Source organism: Heptranchias perlo, unplaced genomic scaffold, assembly GCF_035084215.1.
Source record: "Heptranchias perlo isolate sHepPer1 unplaced genomic scaffold, sHepPer1.hap1 HAP1_SCAFFOLD_309, whole genome shotgun sequence".
In the NCBI taxonomy this organism is placed as follows: Eukaryota; Metazoa; Chordata; class Chondrichthyes; order Hexanchiformes; family Hexanchidae; genus Heptranchias; species Heptranchias perlo.
In genome coordinates, this window is record NW_027139321.1 from 124,738 (window position 1) to 148,338 (window position 23,601).

Sequence of the window (23,601 nt, forward strand, 5' to 3'; positions counted from 1 at the left end):
CAGTGCCAGTCCCTATACCCTGTCGAGACTCAGTACCAGTCTATATACCCTGTCTAGACTCAGTACCAGACCCTGTACCCTGTCTAGGCTCAGTGCCAGTCTCCACATCCTGTCTAGACTCAGTGCCAGAAACTATACCCTGTCTGGACGCAGTGCCAGTCTCAATATCCTGTCTAGACTCAGTGCCAGTCCCCTTACGCTTCCTAGACTCAGTGCCAGTCTCTATATCATGTCGAGACTCAGTGCCAGGCCCTTGACCCTGTCTAGACATAGTACCAGTCCCTATAACCTGTCTCGACTCAGTGCCAGTCTCTATACCCTGTCTAGACTCAGTGCCAGGCCCTAGACCCTGTCTAGACTCGGTGCCAGTCTCTATACCCTGTCTAGACACAGTACCAGTCTCTATACCCTGTCTAGACTCAGTACCAGTCCCCGTACCCTATCGAGACTCAGTGCCTGTCTCTATATCCTGTCCAGACTCAGTATCAGTCCCCGTACCCTATCGAGACTCAGTGCCAGTCACTATACCCTGTCTAGACTCAGTACCAGTCCCTGTACCCTGTCTCGGCTCAGTGCCATTCCTTGTATCCTGTCTCGGCTCAGTGCCAGTCTCGATATCATGTCTCGCCTGAGTACCAGTCCCTGTACGCTGTCTGGACTCAGTGCCAGTCTCTATATCCTCTCTCGACTCAGTACCAGTCCCCGTACCCTATCGAGACTCAGTGCCAGTCACTATACCCTGTCCAGACTCTGTATCAGTTCCTGTATGCTGTCTGGACTCAGTGCCAGTCTTTATATCCTGTCTTGGCTCAGTGCCTGTCTCTATATCCTGTCTAGACTCAGTGCCAGTCCCGATACCCTGTCTGGACTCAGTGCCTTTCCCTGCACCCTGTCGAGGCTCAGTGCCAGACTTTATATCCTGTCCAGACTCAGTGCCAGTCCCTATACCCTGTCGAGACTCAGTGCCTTTCACTACACCCTGTCTAGACGCAGTGCCAGTCTCAATATCGTGTCTAGACTCAGTGCCAGTCCCCTGACGCTTGCTAGACTGAGTGCCAGTCTCTATATCCTGTCGAGACTCAGTGCCAGGCCCTAGACCCTGTCTAGACTCAGTGCCAGTCTCTATACCCTGTCTGGACTCAGTACCAGTCTCTATACCCTGTCTAGACTTAGTACCAGTCCCTGTACCCTGTCTAGACTCAGTGCCAGTCTCTATATCCTGTTTAGACTCAGTGCCAGTCTCCATACCGTGTCTAGACACGGTACCAGTCCCTATACCCTGTCTCGACTCAGTGCCAGTCTCTATACCCTGTCTAGACACAGTACCAGTCCCTATACCCTGTCTAGACTCAGTGCCAGTCTCGATACCCTGTCTAGACACAGTACCAGTCCCTGTACCTTGTCTCGGCTCAGTGCCAGTCTCTATATCCTGTCTCGGCTCAGTGCCAGTCTCGATACCCTGTCGAGACTCAGTGCCAGGCCCTAGACCCTGTCTAGACTCAGTGCCAGTCTCTATACACTGTCCAGACTCAGTACCAGTCTCTATACCCTGTCTAGACTCAGTACCCGTCCCTGGACGCTGTCTGGACTCAGTGCCAGTCTCTTTCCTCTCTAGACTCAGTGCCCGTCTCTATATCCTCTCTGGACTCAGTGCCCGTCTCTATATCCTCTCCAGACTCAGTGCCAGTCCCTATACACTGTCTAGACGCAGTACCAGTCCCTGTAACGTGTCTAGGCTCAGTGCCAATCTCTATATTCTGTCTAGACTCAGTGCCAGTCCCTAGACCCTGTCCAGACTCTGTATCAGTTCCTGTATGCTGCCTGGACTCAGTGCCAGTCTTTTTCTCCTGTCGAGACTCAGTGCCTGTCTCTATATCCTGTCTAGACTCAGTGCCAGTCCCTATACCCTGTCTAGACTCAGTGCCTTTCCCTGCACCCTGTCTAGGCTCAGTGCCAGTCCCTAGACCCTGTCTAGACTCAGTGCCAGTCCCTATAACCTGTCTAGACACAGTACCAGTCCCTGTACCCTGTCTCGGCTCGGTGCCAGTCTCAATATACTGTCTAGACTCAGTGGAAGTCACTATACCCTGTCTAGACTCAGTACCAATCCCTGTACGGTGTCTGGACTCAGTAGCAATCCCTGTACCCTGTCTAGGCTCAGTGCCAGTCTCTATATCCTGTTTAGACTCAGTGCCAGGCCCAAGACCCTGTCCAGACTCAGTGCCAGTCTCTATACCCTGTCTAGACTCAGTACCAGACCCTGTACCCTGTCTCGGCTCAGTGCCAGTCTCCACATCCTGTCTAGACTCAGTGCCAGTCACTATACCCTGTCTGGACGCAGTGCCAGTCTCAATATCCTGTCTAGACTCAGTGCCAGTCCCCTTACGCTTCCTAGACTCAGTGCCAGTCTCTATATCATGTCGAGACTCAGTGCCAGGCCCTTGACCCTGTCTAGACACAGTACCAGTCCCTATAACCTGTCTAGGCTCAGTGCCAGTCTCTATACCCTGTCTAGACACAGTACAGTCCCTATACATTGTCTAGACTCAGTGCCAGTCTCAATATCCTGTCTCGGCTCAGTGCCAGTCTCGATATCCTGTCCAGACTCAGTGCCTGTCCCGATACCCTGTCTAGACTCAGTACCAGTCCCTGTCCGCTGTCTGGACTCAGTGCCAGTCTCTATATCCTCTCCAGACTCAGTGCCCGTCTCTATATCCTCTCGAGACTCAGTGCCAGTCCCTATACACTGTCTAGACGCAGTACCAGTCCCTGTAACGTGTCTAGGCTCAGTGCCAATCTCTATATTCTGTCGAGACTCAGTGCCAGTCCCTAGACCCTGTCCAGACTCTGTATCAGTTCCTGTATGCTGTCTGGACTCAGTGCCAGTCTTTATATCCTGTCCAGACTCAGTACCTGTCTCGATATCCTGTCGAGACTCAGTGCCAGTCCCTATACCCTGTCGAGACTCAGTACCAGTCTATATACCCTGTCTAGACTCAGTACCAGACCCTGTACCCTGTCTAGGCTCAGTGCCAGTCTCCACATCCTGTCTAGACTCAGTGCCAGTCACTATACCCTGTCTGGACGCAGTGCCAGTCTCAATATCCTGTCTAGACTCAGTGCCAGTCCCCTTACGCTTCCTAGACTCAGTGCCAGTCTCTATATCATGTCGAGACTCAGTGCCAGGCCCTTGACCCTGTCTAGACACAGTACCAGTCCCTATAACCTGTCTAGACTCAGTGCCAGTCTCTATACCCTGTCTAGACACAGTACAGTCCCTATACATTGTCTAGACTCAGTGCCAGTCTCAATATCCTGTCCCGGCTCAGTGCCAGTCTCGATATCCTGTCCAGACTCAGTGCCTGTCCCGATACCCTGTCTAGACTCAGTACCAGTCCCTGTCCGCTGTCTGGACTCAGTGCCAGTCTCTATATCCTCTCCAGACTCAGTGCCCGTCTCTATATCCTCTCGAGACTCAGTGCCAGTCCCTAGACCCTGTCCAGACTCTGTATCAGTTCCTGTATGCTCTCTGGACTCAGTGCCAGTCTTTATATCCTGTCCAGACTCAGTACCTGTCTCGATATCCTGTCGAGACTCAGTGCCAGTCCCTATACCCTGTCGAGACTCAGTACCAGTCTATATACCCTGTCCAGACTCAGTACCAGTCTCTATACCCTGTCTAGACTCAGTACCAGTCCCTGTACCCTGTCTAGACTCAGTGCCAGTCTCTATATCCTGTTTAGACTCAGTGCCAGTCTCTATACCCTGTCTAGACACGGTACCAGTCCCTATCCCCTGTCTGGACTCAGTGCCAGTCTCTATACCCTGTCTAGACACAGTACCAGTCCCTATACCCTGTCTAGACTCAGTGCCAGTCTCTATACCCTGTCCAGACACAGTACCAGTCCCAAAACCTTGTCTAGGCTCAGTGCCAGTCTCTATATCCTGTCCAGACTCAGTGCCTGTCCCGATACCCTGTCTAGACTCAGTACCAGTCCCTGTACGCTGTCTGGACTCAGTGCCAGTCTCTATATCCTCTCTAGACTCAGTGCCCGTCTCTATATCCTCTCTGGACTCAGTGCCAGTCCCTATACACTGTCTAGACGCAGTACCAGTCCCTGTAACGTGTCTGGGCTCAGTGCCAATCTCTATATTCTGTCTAGACTCAGTGCCAGTCCCTTGACCCTGTCTAGACTCTGCATCAGTTCCTGTATGCTGTCTGAACTCAGTGCCAGTCTTTATATCCTGCCTAGACTCAGTGCCAGTCCCTATACCCTGTCTAGACTCAGTGCATTTCCCTGCACCCTGTCTAGGCTCATTGCCAGTCTTTATATCCTGTCTGGACTCAGTACCATTCCCCGTACCCTATCCAGACTCAGTGCCTGTCCCTGTACGCTGTCTGGACTCAGTACCAGCTCCTGTCCGCTGTCTGGACTCAGTGCCAGTCTCTATATCCTCTCCAGACTCAGTGCCCGTCTCTATATCCTCTCGAGACTCAGTGCCAGTCCCTATACACTGTCTAGACACAGTACCAGTCCTTATACCCTGTCTAGACTCAGTGCCAGTCTCTATACCCTGTCCAGACACAGTACCAGTCCCAAAACCTTGTCTAGGCTCAGTGCCAGTCTCTATATCCTGTCCAGACTCAGTGCCTGTCCCGATACCCTGTCTAGACTCAGTACCAGTCCCTGTCCGCTGTCTGGACTCAGTGCCAGTCTCTATATCTTCTCCAGACTCAGTGCCCGTCTCTATATCCTCTCGAGACTCAGTGCCAGTCCCTATACACTGTCTAGACGCAGTACCAGTCCCTGTAACGTGTCTAGGCTCAGTGCCAATCTCTATATTCTGTCGAGACTCAGTGCCAGTCCCTAGACCCTGTCTAGAGTCTGTATCAGTTCCTGTATGCTGTCTGGACTCAGTGCCAGTCTTTATATCCTGTCCAGACTCAGTACCTGTCTCGATATACTGTCGAGACTCAGTGCCAGTCCCGAAACCCTGTCTAGACTCAGTACCAGTCTATATACCCTGTCTAGACTCAGTACCAGTCTCTATACCCTGTCTAGACTCAGTACCAGTCTCTATACCCTGTCTAGACACGGTACCAGTCCCTATCCTCTGTCTGGACTCAGTGCCAGTCTCTATACCCTGTCTAGACACAGTACCAGTCCCTATACCCTGTCTAGACTCAGTGCCAGTCTCTATACCCTGTCCAGACACAGTACCAGTCCCAAAACCTTGTCTAGGCTCAGTGCCAGTCTCTATATCCTGTCCAGACTCAGTGCCTGTCCCGATACCCTGTCTAGACTCAGTACCAGTCCCTGTCCGCTGTCTGGACTCAGTGCCAGTCTCTATATCCTCTCCAGACTCAGTGCCCGTCTCTATATCCTCTCGAGACTCAGTGCCAGTCCCGATACACTGTCTAGACGCAGTACCAGTCCCTGTAACGTGTCCAGGCTCAGTGCCAATCTCCATATTCTGTCGAGACTCAGTGCCAGTCCCTAGACCCTGTCTAGACTCTGTATCAGTTCCTGTATGCTGTCTGGACTCAGTGCCAGTCTTTATATCCTGTCCAGACTCAGTACCTGTCTCGATATCCTGTCGAGACTCAGTACCAGTCCCTATACCCTGTCTAGACTCAGTACAAGTCTATATACCCTGTCTAGATTCAGTACCAGTCTCTATACCCTGTCTAGACTCAGTACCAGTCCCTGTACCCTGTCTAGACTCAGTGCCAGTCTCTCTATCCTGTTTAGACTCAGTGCCAGTCTCTATACCCTGTCTAGACACGGTACCAGTCCCTATCCCCTGTCTGGACTCAGTGCCAGTCTCTATACCCTGTCTAGACACATTACCAGTCCCTATACACTGTCTAGACTCAGTGCCAGTCTCTATACCCTGTCCAGACACAGTACCAGTCCCAAAACCTTGTCTAGGCTCAGTGCCAGTCTCTATATCCTGTCCAGACTCAGTGCCTGTCCCGATACCCTGTCTAGACTCAGTACCAGACCCTGTACGCTGTCTGGACTCAGTGCCAGTCTCTATATCCTCTCGAGACTCAGTGCCCGTCTCTATATCCTCTCTGGACTCAGTGCCAGTCCCTATACACTGTCTAGACGCAGTACCAGTCCCTGTAACGTGTCTGGGCTCAGTGCCAATCTCTATATTCTGTCTAGACTCAGTGCCAGTCCCTAGACCCTGTCTAGACTCTGCATCAGTTCCTGTATGCTGTCTGAACTCAGTGCCAGTCTTTATATCCTGTCTGGACTCAGTGCCAGTCCCTATACCCTGTCTAGGCTCAGTGCCAGTCTTTATATCCTGTCTGGACTCAGTACCATTCCCCGTACCCTATCCAGACTCAGTGCCTGTCCCTGTACGCTGTCTGGACTCAGTACCAGCCCCTTGTAATATCTAGACTCTGTGCCAGTCTCTATATCTTGTCTGGACTCAGTGCCAGTCCCTATACACTGTCTAGACACAGTACCAGTCACTGTACCCTGTCTAGGCTCAGTGCCAGTCTCTACATCCTGTCTAGACTCAGTGCCAGTCACTCTGCCCTGTCTAGACGCAGTGCCAGTCTCAATATCCTGTATAGACTCAGTGCCAGTCCCCTTACGCTTCCTAGACTGAGTGCCAGTCTCTATATCATGTCGAGACTCAGTGCCAGGCCCTTGACCCTGTCTAGACTCAGTGCCAGTGTCTATACCCTGTCTAGACACAGTACCAGTCCCTATACCCTGTCTAGACTCAGTGCCAGTCTCTATACCCTGTCCAGACACAGTACCAGTCCCTATACCTTGTCTAGACTCAGTGCCAGTCTCTATATCCTGTCCAGGCTCAGTGCAGGTCTCGATATCCTGTCCAGACTCAGTGCCTGTCCCGATACCCTGTCTAGACTCAGTACCAGTCCCTGTACGCTGTCTGGACTCAGTGCCAGTCTCTATATCCTCTCTGGACTCAGTGCCCGTCTCTATATCCTCTCTAGACTCAGTGCCAGTCCCGATACACTGTCCAGACGCAGTACCAGTCCCTGTAACGTGTCTCGGCTCAGTGCCAATCTCTATATTCTGTCTAGACTCAGTGCCAGTCCCTGGACCCTGTCTAGACTCTGTATCAGTTCCTGTATGCTGTCTGGACTCAGTGCCAATCTTTATATCCTGTCGAGACTCAGTGCCTGTCTCTATATCCTGTCTAGACTCAGTGCCAGTCCCTATACCCAATCTAGACTCAGTGCCTTTCCCTGCCCCCTGTCTAGGCTCAGTGCCAGTCTTTATATCCTGTCGAGACTCAGTGCCAGTCCCTAGACCCTGTCTAGACTCAGTGCCAGTCTCTATACCCTGTCTGGACTCAGTACCAGTCTCTATACCCTGTCTAGACACAGTACCAGTCCCTGTACCCTGTCTAGGCTCAGTGCCAGTCTCGATATCCTTTCTAGACTCAGTGCCAGTCACTATACCCTATCTGGACTCAGTACCAGTCCCTGTACCCTGTCTCGGCTCGGTGCCAGTCTCTATATACTGTCTAGACTCAGTGGAAGTCACTATACCCTGTCTAGACTCAGTACCAATCCCTGTACACTGTCTAGACTCGGTGCCAGTCCCTGTACCCTGTCTAAACTCAGTACCGGTCTCTGTATCCTGTTTAGACTCAGTGCCAGGCCCTAGACCCTGTCTAGACTCAGTGCCAGTCTCTCTATCCTGTCTAGACTCAGTGCCAGTCCAAATACACTGTCCAGACTCAGCACTAGTCCCTGTACCCTGTCTAGACTCGGTGCCAGTCTCTATATACTGTCTAGACATAGTGGAAGTCACTGTACCCTGTCTAGAATCAGTACCAGTCTCTGTACCCAGTCCAGGCTCCGTGCCAGTCCTTATATCTGTCTAGACTCAGTGCCTGTCCCTGTACACTGTCTGGACTCAGTACCAGCCCCTGATACTATCTAGACTCAGTGCCAGTCCCTATACCCCGTCCAGACTCAGTGCCAGTCTCAATATCTTGTCTGGACTCAGTGCCAGTCCCTTTACACTGTCTAGACACAGTACCAGTCCCTGTAACCTGTATAGACTCAGTGCCAGTCTCTATATCTTGTCTGGACTCAGTGCCAGTCCCTACACACTGTCTAGACACAGTACCAGTCCCTGTACCCTGTCTAGGCTCAGTGCCAGTCTCTACATCCTGTCTAGACTCAGTGCCAGTCACTATACCCTGTCTAGACGCAGTGCCAGTCTCAATATCCTGTCTAGACTCAGTGCCAGTCCCCTTCCGCTTCCCAGACTGAGTGCCAGTCTCCATATCATGTCGAGACTCAGTGCCAGGCCCGAGACCCTGTCAAGACTCAGTGCCAGTCTCTATACCCTGTCTAGACACAGTAGCAGTCCCTATACCTTGTCTAGACTCAGTGCCAGTCTCTATATCCTGTCTGGACTCAGTGCCTGTCCCTGTACGCTGTCTCGACTCAGTACCAGCCCCATATACAATCTGGACACAGTGCCAGTCTCCATAACCTGTCTGGACACAGTACCAGTCCATGTACGCTTTCGAGACTGAGTGCCAGTCTCTATATCATGTCGAGACTCAGTGCCAGGCCCGAGACCCTGTCTAGACTCAGTGCCAGTCTCTATACCCTGTCTAGACTCAGTACCAGTCTCTGTACCCTGTCTAGACTCAGTACCAGTCCCCGTACCCTATCTAGACTCAGTGCCTGTCTCTATATCTTGTCTGGACTCAATGCCAGTCCCTGTACACTGTCGAGACACAGTACCAGTCCCTGTACCCTGTCTAGGCTCAGTGCCAGTCACTATACCCTGTCTGGACTCAGTACCAGTCCCTGTACCCTGTCGAGGCTCGGTGCCAGTCTCTATATACTGTCTAGACTCAGTGGAAGTCACTGTACCCTGTCCAGACTCAGTACCAATCCCTGTACGGTGTCTGGACTCAGTACCAATCCCTGTACACTGTCTAGACTCGGTGCCAGTCCCTGTACCCTGTCTAAACTCAGTACCGGTCTCGATATCCTGTTTAGACTCAGTGCCAGTCCCTATACCCTGTCTGGACTCAGCACAAGTCCCTGTACCCTGTCTCGGCTCAGTGCCAGTCTCTACATCCTGTCTAGACTCAGTGCCAGTCACTATACCCTGTCTCGACGCAGTGCCAGTCTCAATATCCTGTCTAGACTCAGTGCCAGTCCCCTTACGCTTCCTAGACTGAGTGCCAGTCTCCATATCATGTCGAGACTCAGTGCCAGGCCCGAGACCCTGTCATGACTCAGTGCCAGTCCCTATACCTTGTCCAGACTCAGTGCCAGTCTCTATATCCTGTCTAGACTCAGTGCCTGTCCCTGTACGCTGTCTAGACTCAGTACCAGCCCTTTATACTATCTGGACACAGTGCCAGTCTCCATATCCTGTCTGGACTCAGTACCAGTCCCTGTACGCTGTCTAGACTCAGTACCAGTCTCTCCATCCTGTCTAGACTCAGTGCCAGTCCCTGTACCCTGTCTAGACGCAGTGCCAGTCTCAATATCCTGTCTGGAATCAGTGCAAGTCACCTTACGATTTCGAGACTGAGTGCCAGTCTCTATATCATGTCGAGACTCAGTGCCAGGCCCTGGACCCTGTCTAGACTCAGTGCCAGTCTCTATACCCTGTCTAGACTCAGTACCAGTCTCTATACCCTGTCCAGACTCAGTACCAGTCCCCGTACCCTATCTAGAATCAGTGCCTGTCTCTATATCTTGTCTGGACTCAATGCCAGTCCCTGTACACTGTCGAGACACAGTACCAGTCCCTGTACCCTGTCTAGGCTCAGTGCCAGTCTCTATATCCTGTCTAGACTCAGTGCCAGTCACTATACCCTGTCTGGACTCAGTACCAGTCCCTGTACCCTGTCGAGGCTCGGTGCCAGTCTCTATATACTGTCTAGACTCAGTGGAAGTCACTATACCCTGTCCAGACTCAGTACCAATCCCTGTACGGTGTCTGGACTCAGTACCAATCCCTGTACACTGTCTAGACTCGGTGCCAGTCCCTGTACCCTGTCTAAACTCAGTACCGGTCTCTATATCCTGTTTAGACTCAGTGCCAGTCCCTATACCCTGTCTGGACTCAGCACAAGTCCCTGTACCCTGTCTCGGCTCAGTGCCAGTCTCTACATCCTGTCTAGACTCAGTGCCAGTCACTATACCCTGTCTCGATGCAGTGCCAGTCTCAATATCCTGTCTAGACTCAGTGCCAGTCCCGTTACGCTTCCTGGACTGAGTGCCAGTCTCTATATCATGTCGAGACTCAGTGCCAGGCCCTAGACCCTGTCAAGACTCAGTGCCAGTCTCTATACCCTGTCTAGACTCAGTACCAGACCCTGTACCCTGTCTAGGCTCAGTGCCAGTCTCCACATCCTGTCTAGACTCAGTGCCAGTCACTATACCCTGTCTGGACGCAGTGCCAGTCTCAATATCCTGTCTAGACTCAGTGCCAGTCCCCTTACGCTTCCTAGACTCAGTGCCAGTCTCTATATCATGTCGAGACTCAGTGCCAGGCCCTTGACCCTGTCTAGACACAGTACCAGTCCCTATAACCTGTCTAGGCTCAGTGCCAGTCTCTATACCCTGTCTAGACACAGTACAGTCCCTATACATTGTCTAGACTCAGTGCCAGTCTCAATATCCTGTCTCGGCTCAGTGCCAGTCTCGATATCCTGTCCAGACTCAGTGCCTGTCCCGATACCCTGTCTAGACTCAGTACCAGTCCCTGTCCGCTGTCTGGACTCAGTGCCAGTCTCTATATCCTCTCCAGACTCAGTGCCCGTCTCTATATCCTCTCGAGACTCAGTGCCAGTCCCGATACACTGTCTGGACGCAGTACCAGTCCCTGTAACGTGTCTAGGCTCAGTGCCAATCTCTATATTCTGTCGAGACTCAGTGCCAGTCCCTAGACCCTGTCTAGACTCTGTATCAGTTCCTGTATGCTGTCTGGACTCAGTGCCAGTCTTTATATCCTGTCCAGACTCAGTACCTGTCTCGATATCCTGTCGAGACTCAGTGCCAGTCCCTATACCCTGTCGAGACTCAGTACCAGTCTATATACCCTGTCTAGACTCAGTACCAGACCCTGTACCCTGTCTAGGCTCAGTGCCAGTCTCCACATCCTGTCTAGACTCAGTGCCAGTCACTATACCCTGTCTGGACGCAGTGCCAGTCTCAATATCCTGTCTAGACTCAGTGCCAGTCCCCTTACGCTTCCTAGACTCAGTGCCAGTCTCTATATCATGTCGAGACTCAGTGCCAGGCCCTTGACCCTGTCTAGAAACAGTACCAGTCCCTATAACCTGTCTAGGCTCAGTGCCAGTCTCTATACCCTGTCTAGACACAGTACAGTCCCTATACATTGTCTAGACTCAGTGCCAGTCTCAATATCCTGTCTCGGCTCAGTGCCAGTCTCGATATCCTGTCCAGACTCAGTGCCTGTCCCGATACCCTGTCTGGACTCAGTACCAGTCCCTGTCCGCTGTCTGGACTCAGTGCCAGTCTCTATATCCTCTCCAGACTCAGTGCCCGTCTCTATATCCTCTCGAGACTCAGTGCCAGTCCCTATACACTGTCTAGACGCAGTACCAGTCCCTGTAACGTGTCTAGGCTCAGTGCCAATCTCTATATTCTGTCGAGACTCAGTGCCAGTCCCTAGACCCTGTCTAGACTCTGTATCAGTTCCTGTATGCTGTCTGGACTCAGTGCCAGTCTTTATATCCTGTCCAGACTCAGTACCTGTCTCGATATCCTGTCGAGACTCAGTGCCAGTCCCTATACCCTGTCGAGACACAGTACCAGTCTATATACCCTGTCTAGACTCAGTACCAGACCCTGTACCCTGTCTAGGCTCAGTGCCAGTCTCCACATCCTGTCTAGACTCAGTGCCAGAAACTATACCCTGTCTGGACGCAGTGCCAGTCTCAATATCCTGTCTAGACTCAGTGCCAGTCCCCTTACGCTTCCTAGACTCAGTGCCAGTCTCTATATCATGTCGAGACTCAGTGCCAGGCCCTTGACCCTGTCTAGACACAGTACCAGTCCCTATAACCTGTCTAGACTCAGTGCCAGTCTCTATACCCTGTCTAGACTCAGTGCCAGGCCCTAGACCCTGTCTAGACTCGGTGCCAGTCTCTATACCCTGTCTAGACACAGTACCAGTCTCTATACCCTGTCTAGACTCAGTACCAGTCCCCGTACCCTATCGAGACTCAGTGCCTGTCTCTGTATCCTGTCCAGACTCAGTATCAGTCCCCGTACCCTATCGAGACTCAGTGCCAGTCACTATACCCTGTCTAGACTCAGTACCAGTCCCTGTACCCTGTCTCGGCTCAGTGCCATTCCTTATATCCTGTCTCGGCTCAGTGCCAGTCTCGATATCATGTCTAGCCTGAGTACCAGTCCCTGTACGCTGTCTGGACTCAGTGCCAGTCTCTATATCCTCTCTCGACTCAGTACCAGTCCCCGTACCCTATCGAGACTCAGTGCCAGTCACTATACCCTGTCCAGACTCTGTATCAGTTCCTGTATGCTGTCTGGACTCAGTGCCAGTCTTTATATCCTGTCTTGGCTCAGTGCCTGTCTCTATATCCTGTCTAGACTCAGTGCCAGTCCCGATACCCTGTCTGGACTCAGTGCCTTTCCCTGCACCCTGTCGAGGCTCAGTGCCAGACTTTATATCCTGTCCAGACTCAGTGCCAGTCCCTATACCCTGTCGAGACTCAGTGCCTTTCACTACAGCCTGTCTAGACGCATTGCCAGTCTCAATATCGTGTCTAGACTCAGTGCCAGTCCCCTGACACTTGCTAGACTGAGTGCCAGTCTCTATATCCTGTCGAGACTCAGTGCCAGGCCCTAGACCCTGTCTAGACTCAGTGCCAGTCTCTATACCCTGTCTGGACTCAGTACCAGTCTCTATACCCTGTCTAGACTTAGTACCAGTCCCTGTACCCTGTCTAGACTCAGTGCCAGTCTCTATATCCTGTCTAGACTCAGTGCCTGTCCCTGTACGCTGTCTAGACTCAGTACCAGCCCTTTATACTATCTGGACACAGTGCCAGTCTCCATATCCTGTCTGGACTCAGTACCAGTCCCTGTACGCTGTCTAGACTCAGTACCAGTCTCTCCATCCTGTCTAGACTCAGTGCCAGTCCCTGTACCCTGTCTAGACGCAGTGCCAGTCTCAATATCCTGTCTGGAATCAGTGCAAGTCACCTTACGATTTCGAGACTGAGTGCCAGTCTCTATATCATGTCGAGACTCAGTGCCAGGCCCTGGACCCTGTCTAGACTCAGTGCCAGTCTCTATACCCTGTCTAGACTCAGTACCAGTCTCTATACCCTGTCCAGACTCAGTACCAGTCCCCGTACCCTATCTAGAATCAGTGCCTGTCTCTATATCTTGTCTGGACTCAATGCCAGTCCCTGTACACTGTCGAGACACAGTACCAGTCCCTGTACCCTGTCTAGGCTCAGTGCCAGTCTCTATATCCTGTCTAGACTCAGTACCAGTCACTATACCCTGTCTGGACTCAGTACCAGTCCCTGTACCCTGTCGAGGCTCGGTGCCAGTCTCTATATACTGTCTAGACTCAGTGGAAGTCACTATACCCTGTCCAGACTCAGTACCAATCCCTGTACGGTGTCTGGACTCAGTACCAATCCCTGTACACTGTCTAGACTCGGTGCCAGTCCCTGTACCCTGTCTAAACTCAGTACCGGTCTCTATATCCTGTTTAGACTCAGTGCCAGTCCCTATACCCTGTCTGGACTCAGCACAAGTCCCTGTACCCTGTCTCGGCTCAGTGCCAGTCTCTACATCCTGTCTAGACTCAGTGCCAGTCACTATACCCTGTCTCGATGCAGTGCCAGTCTCAATATCCTGTCTAGACTCAGTGCCAGTCCCGTTACGCTTCCTGGACTGAGTGCCAGTCTCTATATCATGTCGAGACTCAGTGCCAGGCCCTAGACCCTGTCAAGACTCAGTGCCAGTCTCTATACCCTGTCTAGACTCAGTACCAGACCCTGTACCCTGTCTAGGCTCAGTGCCAGTCTCCACATCCTGTCTAGACTCAGTGCCAGTCACTATACCCTGTCTGGACGCAGTGCCAGTCTCAATATCCTGTCTAGACTCAGTGCCAGTCCCCTTACGCTTCCTAGACTCAGTGCCAGTCTCTATATCATGTCGAGACTCAGTGCCAGGCCCTTGACCCTGTCTAGACACAGTACCAGTCCCTATAACCTGTCTAGGCTCAGTGCCAGTCTCTATACCCTGTCTAGACACAGTACAGTCCCTATACATTGTCTAGACTCAGTGCCAGTCTCAATATCCTGTCTCGGCTCAGTGCCAGTCTCGATATCCTGTCCAGACTCAGTGCCTGTCCCGATACCCTGTCTAGACTCAGTACCAGTCCCTGTCCGCTGTCTGGACTCAGTGCCAGTCTCTATATCCTCTCCAGACTCAGTGCCCGTCTCTATATCCTCTCGAGACTCAGTGCCAGTCCCGATACACTGTCTGGACGCAGTACCAGTCCCTGTAACGTGTCTAGGCTCAGTGCCAATCTCTATATTCTGTCGAGACTCAGTGCCAGTCCCTAGACCCTGTCTAGACTCTGTATCAGTTCCTGTATGCTGTCTGGACTCAGTGCCAGTCTTTATATCCTGTCCAGACTCAGTACCTGTCTCGATATCCTGTCGAGACTCAGTGCCAGTCCCTATACCCTGTCGAGACTCAGTACCAGTCTATATACCCTGTCTAGACTCAGTACCAGACCCTGTACCCTGTCTAGGCTCAGTGCCAGTCTCCACATCCTGTCTAGACTCAGTGCCAGTCACTATACCCTGTCTGGACGCAGTGCCAGTCTCAATATCCTGTCTAGACTCAGTGCCAGTCCCCTTACGCTTCCTAGACTCAGTGCCAGTCTCTATATCATGTCGAGACTCAGTGCCAGGCCCTTGACCCTGTCTAGACACAGTACCAGTCCCTATAACCTGTCTAGGCTCAGTGCCAGTCTCTATACCCTGTCTAGACACAGTACAGTCCCTATACATTGTCTAGACTCAGTGCCAGTCTCAATATCCTGTCTCGGCTCAGTGCCAGTCTCGATATCCTGTCCAGACTCAGTGCCTGTCCCGATACCCTGTCTGGACTCAGTACCAGTCCCTGTCCGCTGTCTGGACTCAGTGCCAGTCTCTATATCCTCTCCAGACTCAGTGCCCGTCTCTATATCCTCTCGAGACTCAGTGCCAGTCCCTATACACTGTCTAGACGCAGTACCAGTCCCTGTAACGTGTCTAGGCTCAGTGCCAATCTCTATATTCTGTCGAGACTCAGTGCCAGTCCCTAGACCCTGTCTAGACTCTGTATCAGTTCCTGTATGCTGTCTGGACTCAGTGCCAGTCTTTATATCCTGTCCAGACTCAGTACCTGTCTCGATATCCTGTCGAGACTCAGTGCCAGTCCCTATACCCTGTCGAGACACAGTACCAGTCTATATACCCTGTCTAGACTCAGTACCAGACCCTGTACCCTGTCTAGGCTCAGTGCCAGTCTCCACATCCTGTCTAGACTCAGTGCCAGAAACTATACCCTGTCTGGACGCAGTGCCAGTCTCAATATCCTGTCTAGACTCAGTGCCAGTCCCCTTACGCTTCCTAGACTCAGTGCCAGTCTCTATATCATGTCGAGACTCAGTGCCAGGCCCTTGACCCTGTCTAGACACAGTACCAGTCCCTATAACCTGTCTAGACTCAGTGCCAGTCTCTATACCCTGTCTAGACTCAGTGCCAGGCCCTAGACCCTGTCTAGACTCGGTGCCAGTCTCTATACCCTGTCTAGACACAGTACCAGTCTCTATACCCTGTCTAGACTCAGTACCAGTCCCCGTACCCTATCGAGACTCAGTGCCTGTCTCTGTATCCTGTCCAGACTCAGTATCAGTCCCCGTACCCTATCGAGACTCAGTGCCAGTCACTATACCCTGTCTAGACTCAGTACCAGTCCCTGTACCCTGTCTCGGCTCAGTGCCATTCCTTATATCCTGTCTCGGCTCAGTGCCAGTCTCGATATCATGTCTAGCCTGAGTACCAGTCCCTGTACGCTGTCTGGACTCAGTGCCAGTCTCTATATCCTCTCTCGACTCAGTACCAGTCCCCGTACCCTATCGAGACTCAGTGCCAGTCACTATACCCTGTCCAGACTCTGTATCAGTTCCTGTATGCTGTCTGGACTCAGTGCCAGTCTTTATATCCTGTCTTGGCTCAGTGCCTGTCTCTATATCCTGTCTAGACTCAGTGCCAGTCCCGATACCCTGTCTGGACTCAGTGCCTTTCCCTGCACCCTGTCGAGGCTCAGTGCCAGACTTTATATCCTGTCCAGACTCAGTGCCAGTCCCTATACCCTGTCGAGACTCAGTGCCTTTCACTACACCCTGTCTAGACGCATTGCCAGTCTCAATATCGTGTCTAGACTCAGTGCCAGTCCCCTGACGCTTGCTAGACTGAGTGCCAGTCTCTATATCCTGTCGAGACTCAGTGCCAGGCCCTAGACCCTGTCTAGACTCAGTGCCAGTCTCTATACCCTGTCTGGACTCAGTACCAGTCTCTATACCCTGTCTAGACTTAGTACCAGTCCCTGTACCCTGTCTAGACTCAGTGCCAGTCTCTATATCCTGTTTAGACTCAGTGCCAGTCTCCATACCGTGTCTAGACACGGTACCAGTCCCTATACCCTGTCTCGACTCAGTGCCAGTCTCTATACCCTGTCTAGACACAGTACCAGTCCCTATACCCTGTCTAGACTCAGTGCCAGTCTCGATACCCTGTCTAGACACAGTACCAGTCCCTGTACCTTGTCTCGGCTCAGTGCCAGTCTCTATATCCTGTCTCGGCTCAGTGCCAGTCTCGATACCCTGTCGAGACTCAGTGCCAGGCCCTAGACCCTGTCTAGACTCAGTGCCAGTCTCTATACACTGTCCAGACTCAGTACCAGTCTCTATACCCTGTCTAGACTCAGTACCCGTCCCTGGACGCTGTCTGGACTCAGTGCCAGTCTCTTTCCTCTCTAGACTCAGTGCCCGTCTCCATATCCTCTCTGGACTCAGTGCCCGTCTCTATATCCTCTCCAGACTCAGTGCCAGTCCCTATACACTGTCTAGACGCAGTACCAGTCCCTGTAACGTGTCTAGGCTCAGTGCCAATCTCTATATTCTGTCTAGACTCAGTGCCAGTCCCTAGACCCTGTCCAGACTCTGTATCAGTTCCTGTATGCTGCCTGGACTCAGTGCCAGTCTTTTTCTCCTGTCGAGACTCAGTGCCTGTCTCTATATCCTGTCTAGACTCAGTGCCAGTCCCTATACCCTGTCTAGACTCAGTGCCTTTCCCTGCACCCTGTCTAGGCTCAGTGCCAGTCCCTAGACCCTGTCTAGACTCAGTGCCAGTCCCTATAACCTGTCGAGACACAGTACCAGTCCCTGTACCCTGTCTCGGCTCGGTGCCAGTCTCAATATACTGTCTAGACTCAGTGGAAGTCACTATACCCTGTCTAGACTCAGTACCAATCCCTGTACGGTGTCTGGACTCAGTAGCAATCCCTGTACCCTGTCTAGGCTCAGTGCCAGTCTCTATATCCTGTTTAGACTCAGTGCCAGGCCCAAGACCCTGTCCAGACTCAGTGCCAGTCTCTATACCCTGTCTAGACTCAGTACCAGACCCTGTACCCTGTCTCGGCTCAGTGCCAGTCTCCACATCCTGTCTAGACTCAGTGCCAGTCACTATACCCTGTCTGGACGCAGTGCCAGTCTCAATATCCTGTCTAGACTCAGTGCCAGTCCCCTTACGCTTCCTAGACTCAGTGCCAGTCTCTATATCATGTCGAGACTCAGTGCCAGGCCCTTGACCCTGTCTAGACACAGTACCAGTCCCTATAACCTGTCTAGGCTCAGTGCCAGTCTCTATACCCTGTCTAGACACAGTACAGTCCCTATACATTGTCTAGACTCAGTGTCAGTCTCAATATCCTGTCTCGGCTCAGTGCCAGTCTCGATATCCTGTCCAGACTCAGTGCCTGTCCCGATACCCTGTCTGGACTCAGTACCAGTCCCTGTCCGCTGTCTGGACTCAGTGCCAGTCTCTATATCCTCTCCAGACTCAGTGCCCGTCTCTATATCCTCTCGAGACTCAGTGCCAGTCCCTATACACTGTCTAGACGCAGTACCAGTCCCTGTAACGTGTCTAGGCTCAGTGCCAATCTCTATATTCTGTCGAGACTCAGTGCCAGTCCCTAGACCCTGTCTAGACTCTGTATCAGTTCCTGTATGCTGTCTGGACTCAGTGCCAGTCTTTATATCCTGTCCAGACTCAGTACCTGTCTCGATATCCTGTCGAGACTCAGTGCCAGTCCCTATACCCTGTCGAGACACAGTACCAGTCTATATACCCTGTCTAGACTCAGTACCAGACCCTGTACCCTGTCTAGGCTCAGTGCCAGTCTCCACATCCTGTCTAGACTCAGTGCCAGAAACTATACCCTGTCTGGACGCAGTGCCAGTCTCAATATCCTGTCTAGACTCAGTGCCAGTCCCCTTACGCTTCCTAGACTCAGTGCCAGTCTCTATATCATGTCGAGACTCAGTGCCAGGCCCTTGACCCTGTCTAGACACAGTACCAGTCCCTATAACCTGTCTAGACTCAGTGCCAGTCTCTATACCCTGTCTAGACTCAGTGCCAGGCCCTAGACCCTGTCTAGACTCGGTGCCAGTCTCTATACCCTGTCTAGACACAGTACCAGTCTCTATACCCTGTCTAGACTCAGTACCAGTCACCGTACCCTATCGAGACTCAGTGCCTGTCTCTACATCCTGTCCAGACTCAGTATCAGTCCCCGTACCCTATCGAGACTCAGTGCCAGTCACTATACCCTGTCTAGACTCAGTACCAGTCCCTGTACCCTGTCTCGGCTCAGTGCCATTCCTTATATCCTGTCTCGGCTCAGTGCCAGTCTCGATATCATGTCTAGCCTGAGTACCAGTCCCTGTACGCTGTCTGGACTCAGTGCCAGTCTCTATATCCTCTCTCGACTCAGTACCAGTCCCCGTACCCTATCGAGACTCAGTGCCAGTCACTATACCCTGTCCAGACTCTGTATCAGTTCCTGTATGCTGTCTGGACTCAGTGCCAGTCTTTATATCCTGTCTTGGCTCAGTGCCTGTCTCTATATCCTGTCTAGACTCAGTGCCAGTCCCGATACCCTGTCTGGACTCAGTGCCTTTCCCTGCACCCTGTCGAGGCTCAGTGCCAGACTTTATATCCTGTCCAGACTCAGTGCCAGTCCATATACCCTGTCGAGACTCAGTGCCTTTCACTACACCCTGTCTAGACGCATTGCCAGTCTCAATATCGTGTCTAGACTCAGTGCCAGTCCCCTGACGCTTGCTAGACTGAGTGCCAGTCTCTATATCCTGTCGAGACTCAGTGCCAGGCCCTAGACCCTGTCTAGACTCAGTGCCAGTCTCTATACCCTGTCTGGACTCAGTACCAGTCTCTATACCCTGTCTAGACTTAGTACCAGTCCCTGTACCCTGTCTAGACTCAGTGCCAGTCTCTATATCCTGTTTAGACTCAGTGCCAGTCTCCATACCGTGTCTAGACACGGTACCAGTCCCTATACCCTGTCTCGACTCAGTGCCAGTCTCTATACCCTGTCTAGACACAGTACCAGTCCCTATACCCTGTCTAGACTCAGTGCCAGTCTCGATACCCTGTCTAGACACAGTACCAGTCCCTGTACCTTGTCTCGGCTCAGTGCCAGTCTCTATATCCTGTCTCGGCTCAGTGCCAGTCTCGATACCCTGTCGAGACTCAGTGCCAGGCCCTAGACCCTGTCTAGACTCAGTGCCAGTCTCTATACACTGTCCAGACTCAGTACCAGTCTCTATACCCTGTCTAGACTCAGTACCCGTCCCTGGACGCTGTCTGGACTCAGTGCCAGTCTCTTTCCTCTCTAGACTCAGTGCCCGTCTCTATATCCTCTCTGGACTCAGTGCCCGTCTCTATATCCTCTCCAGACTCAGTGCCAGTCCCTATACACTGTCTAGACGCAGTACCAGTCCCTGTAACGTGTCTAGGCTCAGTGCCAATCTCTATATTCTGTCTAGACTCAGTGCCAGTCCCTAGACCCTGTCCAGACTCTGTATCAGTTCCTGTATGCTGCCTGGACTCAGTGCCAGTCTTTTTCTCCTGTCGAGACTCAGTGCCTGTCTCTATATCCTGTCTAGACTCAGTGCCAGTCCCTATACCCTGTCTAGACTCAGTGCCTTTCCCTGCACCCTGTCTAGGCTCAGTGCCAGTCCCTAGACCCTGTCTAGACTCAGTGCCAGTCCCTATAACCTGTCGAGACACAGTACCAGTCCCTGTACCCTGTCTCGGCTCGGTGCCAGTCTCAATATACTGTCTAGACTCAGTGGAAGTCACTATACCCTGTCTAGACTCAGTACCAATCCCTGTACGGTGTCTGGACTCAGTAGCAATCCCTGTACCCTGTCTTGGCTCAGTGCCTGTCTCTATATCCTGTCTAGACTCAGTGCCAGGCCCAAAACCCTGTCCAGACTCAGTGCCAGTCTCTATACCCTGTCTAGACTCAGTACCAGACCCTGTACCCTGTCTCGGCTCAGTGCCAGTCTCCACATCCTGTCTAGACTCAGTGCCAGTCACTATACCCTGTCTGGACGCAGTGCCAGTCTCAATATCCTGTCTAGACTCAGTGCCAGTCCCCTTACGCTTCCTAGACTCAGTGCCAGTCTCTATATCATGTCGAGACTCAGTGCCAGGCCCTTGACCCTGTCTAGACACAGTACCAGTCCCTATAACCTGTCTAGGCTCAGTGCCAGTCTCTATACCCTGTCTAGACACAGTACAGTCCCTATACATTGTCTAGACTCAGTGCCAGTCTCAATATCCTGTCTCGGCTCAGTGCCAGTCTCGATATCCTGTCCAGACTCAGTGCCTGTCCCGATACCCTGTCTGGACTCAGTACCAGTCCCTGTCCGCTGTCTGGACTCAGTGCCAGTCTCTATATCCTCTCCAGACTCAGTGCCCGTCTCTATATCCTCTCGAGACTCAGTGCCAGTCCCTATACACTGTCTAGACGCAGTACCAGTCCCTGTAACGTGTCTAGGCTCAGTGCCAATCTCTATATTCTGTCGAGACTCAGTGCCAGTCCCTAGACCCTGTCTAGACTCTGTATCAGTTCCTGTATGCTGTCTGGACTCAGTGCCAGTCTTTATATCCTGTCCAGACTCAGTACCTGTCTCGATATCCTGTCGAGACTCAGTGCCAGTCCCTATACCCTGTCGAGACACAGTACCAGTCTATATACCCTGTCTAGACTCAGTACCAGACCCTGTACCCTGTCTAGGCTCAGTGCCAGTCTCCACATCCTGTCTAGACTCAGTGCCAGAAACTATACCCTGTCTGGACGCAGTGCCAGTCTCAATATCCTGTCTAGACTCAGTGCCAGTCCCCTTACGCTTCCTAGACTCAGTGCCAGTCTCTATATCATGTCGAGACTCAGTGCCAGGCCCTTGACCCTGTCTAGACACAGTACCAGTCCCTATAACCTGTCTAGACTCAGTGCCAGTCTCTATACCCTGTCTAGACTCAGTGCCAGGCCCTAGACCCTGTCTAGACTCGGTGCCAGTCTCTATACCCTGTCTAGACACAGTACCAGTCTCTATACCCTGTCTAGACTCAGTACCAGTCCCCGTACCCTATCGAGACTCAGTGCCTGTCTCTATATCCTGTCCAGACTCAGTATCAGTCCCCGTACCCTATCGAGACTCAGTGCCAGTCACTATACCCTGTCTAGACTCAGTACCAGTCCCTGTACCCTGTCTCGGCTCAGTGCCATTCCTTATATCCTGTCTCGGCTCAGTGCCAGTCTCGATATCATGTCTAGCCTGAGTACCAGTCCCTGTACGCTGTCTGGACTCAGTGCCAGTCTCTATATCCTCTCTCGACTCAGTACCAGTCCCCGTACCCTATCGAGACTCAGTGCCAGTCACTATACCCTGTCCAGACTCTGTATCAGTTCCTGTATGCTGTCTGGACTCAGTGCCAGTCTTTATATCCTGTCTTGGCTCAGTGCCTGTCTCTATATCCTGTCTAGACTCAGTGCCAGTCCCGATACCCTGTCTGGACTCAGTGCCTTTCCCTGCACCCTGTCGAGGCTCAGTGCCAGACTTTATATCCTGTCCAGACTCAGTGCCAGTCCCTATACCCTGTCGAGACTCAGTGCCTTTCACTACACCCTGTCTAGACGCATTGCCAGTCTCAATATCGTGTCTAGACTCAGTGCCAGTCCCCTGACGCTTGCTAGACTGAGTGCCAGTCTCTATATCCTGTCGAGACTCAGTGCCAGGCCCTAGACCCTGTCTAGACTCAGTGCCAGTCTCTATACCCTGTCTGGACTCAGTACCAGTCTCTATACCCTGTCTAGACTTAGTACCAGTCCCTGTACCCTGTCTAGACTCAGTGCCAGTCTCTATATCCTGTTTAGACTCAGTGCCAGTCTCCATACCGTGTCTAGACACGGTACCAGTCCCTATACCCTGTCTCGACTCAGTGCCAGTCTCTATACCCTGTCTAGACACAGTACCAGTCCCTATACCCTGTCTAGACTCAGTGCCAGTCTCGATACCCTGTCTAGACACAGTACCAGTCCCTGTACCTTGTCTCGGCTCAGTGCCAGTCTCTATATCCTGTCTCGGCTCAGTGCCAGTCTCGATACCCTGTCGAGACTCAGTGCCAGGCCCTAGACCCTGTCTAGACTCAGTGCCAGTCTCTATACACTGTCCAGACTCAGTACCAGTCTCTATACCCTGTCTAGACTCAGTACCCGTCCCTGGACGCTGTCTGGACTCAGTGCCAGTCTCTTTCCTCTCTAGACTCAGTGCCCGTCTCTATATCCTCTCTGGACTCAGTGCCCGTCTCTATATCCTCTCCAGACTCAGTGCCAGTCCCTATACACTGTCTAGACGCAGTACCAGTCCCTGTAACGTGTCTAGGCTCAGTGCCAATCTCTATATTCTGTCTAGACTCAGTGCCAGTCCCTAGACCCTGTCCAGACTCTGTATCAGTTCCTGTATGCTGCCTGGACTCAGTGCCAGTCTTTTTCTCCTGTCGAGACTCAGTGCCTGTCTCTATATCCTGTCTAGACTCAGTGCCAGTCCCTATACCCTGTCTAGACTCAGTGCCTTTCCCTGCACCCTGTCTAGGCTCAGTGCCAGTCCCTAGACCCTGTCTAGACTCAGTGCCAGTCCCTATAACCTGTCGAGACACAGTACCAGTCCCTGTACCCTGTCTCGGCTCGGTGCCAGTCTCAATATACTGTCTAGACTCAGTGGAAGTCACTATACCCTGTCTAGACTCAGTACCAATCCCTTTACGGTGTCTGGACTCAGTAGCAATCCCTGTACCCTATCTAGGCTCAGTGCCAGTCTCTATATCCTGTTTAGACTCAGTGCCAGGCCCAAGACCCTGTCCAGACTCAGTGCCAGTCTCTATACCCTGTCTAGACTCAGTACCAGACCC